Source organism: Athene cunicularia, assembly GCF_003259725.1.
Source record: "Athene cunicularia isolate RWA chromosome 1 unlocalized genomic scaffold, athCun1 chr1_part1, whole genome shotgun sequence".
Taxonomy (NCBI): Eukaryota; Metazoa; Chordata; class Aves; order Strigiformes; family Strigidae; genus Athene; species Athene cunicularia.
In genome coordinates this window covers 52,554,884-52,560,220 of record NW_020799091.1, presented here as the reverse complement: position 1 = coordinate 52,560,220, position 5,337 = coordinate 52,554,884, and the positions used below count along the sequence as shown (strand labels likewise).

At 38.1% G+C, this 5,337-nt stretch overlaps 1 protein-coding gene across 1 annotated transcript in view; it reads right to left on the bottom strand.

Moving 5' to 3' along the window:
- The window catches only part of GPC5 (glypican 5), a 744,086-nt gene extending 738,902 nt beyond the window's left edge, over positions 1 to 5,184 (bottom strand). The window contains exon 1 of the mRNA XM_026843677.1: positions 5,121 to 5,184. The gene's annotated coding sequence lies outside the window, so the exon portion shown is untranslated. The remainder of the gene's footprint in view (positions 1 to 5,120) is intronic.
- Positions 5,185 to 5,337: the final 153 nt, after the last annotated feature.

Below are 5,337 nucleotides of genomic sequence, written 5' to 3'. Positions count from 1 at the left end.
AGGGCAGCAGGGAGGAGAAAGGTGGTGTGGAAACAAACCCTGGAAACCAAGTCCCAGATTTGAAAAAAGCTGTGGGTCTTTAAGTAAGACATTGTAGACAAGACCGATTACAGACTACACAAATACAAGTGGTGTATTTTAAACGATGAGAATTAGTGGAGTGTTTTATTTTCTCATGATAGTATGTCAGCTATGCAGGAGATACAATGCTGTGCCGCCACAGCAGGGGATGTCCCCTTCTAGTCCTATGTTCATTTAATGCCTATGAACTAGCTATTACTCAAAATGTCTGCTCCTGACAGTCATCTCACTAGCTGCTTTGATATTCTGAAGTCAACACAAGAAAGTCAGTTCTAAAGAACTGAGTTGGTTTTTCAGTATCATCCAGTGACAAATTAGTGAAAAACAACTGCTTAATTTCCCAGTATGCTTTCAGATACCAAGAGTATACAGAGAAAAGTTTACTATGGTTAACAGACAAGGTTTTCCTTATAAGGCTAACTGTACTATACTAGAAATTCAGGCAAGTATTAAAACTGCTTGGAATTTCTTACATTTTGTTTAGAAAGACAGAGTAAGTTATGCTTTTCCTGTAAAATATACATTAAAAAACATTTTAGAAAATTCCTAAAAATCCACGAAGGCTTATCTTCATTAGTGCTAAGCTCAAAGAAGTTGATATGGCTCAGACTAATTCACAGCAGTTCACTTAAAAAATTATTACCTGTATAAAAGCCAGTAGAAAGAAATAAGCTGCTCATCCACATGGCAGCAATTCAAGACTCAGATGAACACATCTGCAGAAAATGCTTCTTGGTATTTCTGCAGGATTTTTAAACTGGCACTTGTTTTGGCTACCTAATCACTCCAGTCAACCTTCTACAGAAATATGAGTGACAAGGCTCAGCTTATTTCAGTAAAACCAGCTAAACTTAGCAGCATTACTTCTCTCCCTACAGTCTTCTCTCAACTAGAGTTAAGTGTCTCAGCTACACTGAAACTAACACACACACACAGGATTAACAATGGTTTCTTAAGAGACACTGAAGCAACTAAAAAAAAAAACAAACTTACATGGAACTTGACTTACAAGGCAAGACTGTATCACTCATTACATACCCATAAGAAAGTTACTGATACATCAGAATGAGTTGAAACAGAATACATAAATATTGCAGATATTTTCAGAATAGAGCACGTGTGATTAACTTGAAACCTCTGGTAATATAAGTTACATAATTATTAAGACAAAGCTATATTGAAAGCATGCAGTAAGACTGATACCACAGTTTATACAGGCATTGTTGTAATTGCTTCTTGACTAAAGCACAGCTCACCACATCTTTAAAATGCCGTATGACAGTTACAGAACTATTCCTCACAGACTTGCACCATGTAAAATTATTTTTTGGAGTCTGGGCAATTAAGAGATTAAATGAGGGAAACGCTAACAAATGTCACATAGTTTGTTTTCACATGAAGGTATTAAAACTAGGTACACTACAAAATACCTGATGGACATTTTAAGGCTTCATGGGCATAAAAACTGCTTCTGCAAGCACTCAGATTTAACAAGCTTCATTGTCTAACTGTAATATACATCTTCAGGCATTTCAAAACGTGATGCTTACATGGCAGTATAAACATGATTACATATTAAATTGCTTCCTGCATTTCAACTTGTAAGAATATCACTTTTACACTCAACAAGGAGTTAAAACTGCCATCTCCAGATTACTGGAGAAACTTATACAGAAATTGGGACAAGACACACATCTTCATCTGCTGACTTCACCAACACAAGCCTCCGCTAATGAGCAAAACTAAAAAGAAAATTTTAAGCTTGCAAGTATTTTGAATAAGAAACCAATCTGAGTAATACATTCTTTAGAAATAAGGGTAGAAAAAGGGGCAGAAATGGAGTAGCACATAGTAAAATCCTAAGTTGGCTCGGCTGCTTCATAAAGAGACCTAGATGCCAAACCCATCTAAGGATTTTGCAAGTCTTGTTAGAGGACAGAGGCAGCTCTGCGATATGCACTCACTGACTCTGGAAAACGGTGTTGAACACTCTTAGGAACAACGACCCATTTAGCTTAGTATTCCGTTTTAAATTGAAGTAAGAATAGCAAGGGCAGCATTGACCCAAATACTCTCGATTTTCCTACAACAAAGGAAATTTAGAGTACTATATAGTCTGGCAGCTACAAGCAACAAATTGCATGCTTTGAATTTACAGCCTTAGTCCTTTAAAAGCCTGTTTTATGAAATAAAACCGTCGATGTCTGAACTACAAGTACAGATTACCAACACATAGCTCACTGAAAAAACAGGACATGCTGAATGCTCCACTTGCAGATTTTACATTGAGACTTCCTTATGGAGCCAGATCTTCCCCCGCCAGCCTCAGCTTCTTTGAAGCAGTTACATGGATGAGTTTTCCCCCAGGTAAGTTCTTCAAGGAGCTTAATAGATGTTTTATTTCATTGATATGCATCACATGCTAAGTGATTCACTCCAAAGGTTACTAGTTGACCACTGTTACACTCGCCACCAATGTAGATACTCCACAAGAAGCGGACACCTGACTAATATTAAAGATTCCATAGCTAAGGCCCTGCCCATGAACTCATTTGTTACTCTTGAATTTGACAAAATGTGGATGGAAGAACTAAAGCTAAAAATGCGCTTTATTACCAATTAGAACATACACAAAGTTTCAATATAATAAAAAGCATTACAAAAAAAAGCTGCTGAATCTTTTGTGTGAGAAGCAAGCTTACATTGAACAAGTTAGAACTTCCATCCAGATTTTGATACCCAAGATCCATTTCTTCCCAACAAATTCATCAATAAACCGTACACAAGTATCCACCTCAGTTTAATAGAAAGCCAGTAATAAAAAAAAAAAAAAAAAAAAAAAAAAAAGTCCACTCTCAAGGATTACAGTAAATACATATTGTCAGCAACAAATCCAGTACATACAAAACAAGAAGCTAGATACAGAAAATGAAAGTCTGGTTACACAAAAAAATACATGACTTTTTTTTTTTAAAAAAAGAAGAAACTTAAAAATCTTAAGTTTCCTGGATCAGTGAAGGAGAAATTCCTTAAAGCTACGAAGGTGTTTCAGCCTCTATCCCCACCAACCTCAACAGGCCGGGACAAGTGCAATACCACAGACACACACAGCATTGCAACTGATCCCAACCTGTGTAGAAAGGGGTACAATTTTTCCACACTCACTGACTGACTTGTCACTGCCACAGTCAGTTTTGCATGGATTTGCACAGCAGAGTATCATACAGCTGGATGCAAACCTGCAAAACTAACCAGAGAACAGTGTTCAATTAAACAACAAATAAATTTTAAGAATGCTGAGTATGTAGCTCTACAGCTAGCAGTACTTTAAGTGCTTATAATGCAGTAGATTAGTGAACACTACCTGCACTATAAGCACTTTAGTGCTACAAGAGCTGTCATTCGCTAGACTGCTGTTACAATAAGGAAGGCCACAAAATATCTCATAACCAGCAGAAAGTAATTCAAACTCCTTGATGTAGATTATAACAGGCCACCATCAGTTTTGCATAGATTTGCACAACTACACTCTTCTTGTAGTGCAACTATGCAAAACTAACAGAAGACTGCAAAGCAGAGAACTACTGGAACATCTACAGTCTTAACCTGAGTGACTGGATGAAGACATAACTTCTTATGCCAGAAGGAGCACTTAGGGCAGTAGATGCTAATCTACTTCACTATCTGCACTAGATGCACCTTAGTACAAAAAGCACTTGACACCACCACACTGTACCTTTCCAATCTCTGAAGTCCTGCAAGATCTCCTGAGGCAGTTGTCAACATAATGCTACAAGTGCCTTCACTGCAGTAGGTTCTGTATGTCACTACCTGCACTGTAAGCACTTTGACATTACTCTGACACAACCAGCGTTTTTAGTAAATCAAGGTATGTTGTCTACCTCGTACCTGCTGAAAGAAAAAAACAAAGTGAGTATTTGATCAGGTTTTGAATTGCACACCTTTGACAACAAAGCTTTGGAACAAATAATCACACTTTTGTTTCCGGGCTAAAGACCTCTTTCAGAGTAAGCTGAAGCAGCACACTGGCCCAGTCCAGGACTCCGATACAGAATACCAAGAGTATTAAAATCAATGCTGACTGACAGTAGGAGAGCCCAACTGTAAAAAATGTAAAAATGAATCAACATTCTCAGAAGGCCATCGCAACTTGTGGAGATAAAAAAAACTATTACTTTTCAAAAACCAATCTGAGCCTCAATAAAAACCACCCTCTCCTCAATAAAAAAAGGCTCAGGCCAGTAAGTATTTCAACAAAGTTTATGCCCAATTCTAGGTAACCAGGAATTTAAAAATTACATTGAACAGATCACACCATCAGCTTTCTGAAGTCCAGAAAGCACCTTATGACTCGCCAGGTGCTCCCTCAAGTTTTCCACTTACTCGCTTTGCTGGCAGGTTAGAACATTTGCTGCTACTGCCACAGACACCCTGACTCAAAATACAATTCCTACCATTGTATTTAGATTGGCCTACCTAGCAACAAAAAGCAGGTTCTAATGAGAGCTGTAAAATACACAACAACTAAATTAGAGCTACTTATCACAGACTGGGATTCAGTAAAGCAGGACAGCACTGTACTGAAAATTTGAAAGCACACTTTATTCCTTAACAGGAATATGGACTTAAAAGGATCGTGTGAACATGAAGTGTCTCTTACCTGATACTTACAGCAAGCTTAACATAATACTTTAAAACTACAAGAAAACCGTAACTTTTGTTAAGACTTAAAAACGAGCTTTGCGCAAAGAAAAAACCCCCAAACAACAGATATAAAATGTAAAAATTTTTAATATTCTCCCACTGTCCAGCTTTTTCAGTTGGACAAGTAAACGCTTTAAAAACTTGGGATTAACATCCTCTAAACAAGTGAAATTGTGAACTGTTACACGTGCCTCCAATCCCAAGGAAGTCTTTGGAATGTACTGCTCCTAACCAAAGTCTCAAGCTCAGCCGCAAAAACACCAGCTCTGGCTCCACGATTTTTAAAAATTATTATTAAAAACCTAAAAACTCACCGTTTTCTGCCAAAAGTTAACTTCCTCCACAAATACACTACTGCAACATCCACAGAGCACTTCGTTATTGCCTGCTGCACATGTCGATACTGCAAAAGAAACACCAAGTTATTTGCTTTTTGTTGCTGAGGAGAGAACAAAGTCACCGAGCGAGTTCCCGAACGCCCGGGCTCCCCATCCCCACTCCACCCCCGCGGAGGGCGCGAAACGCTCCAGC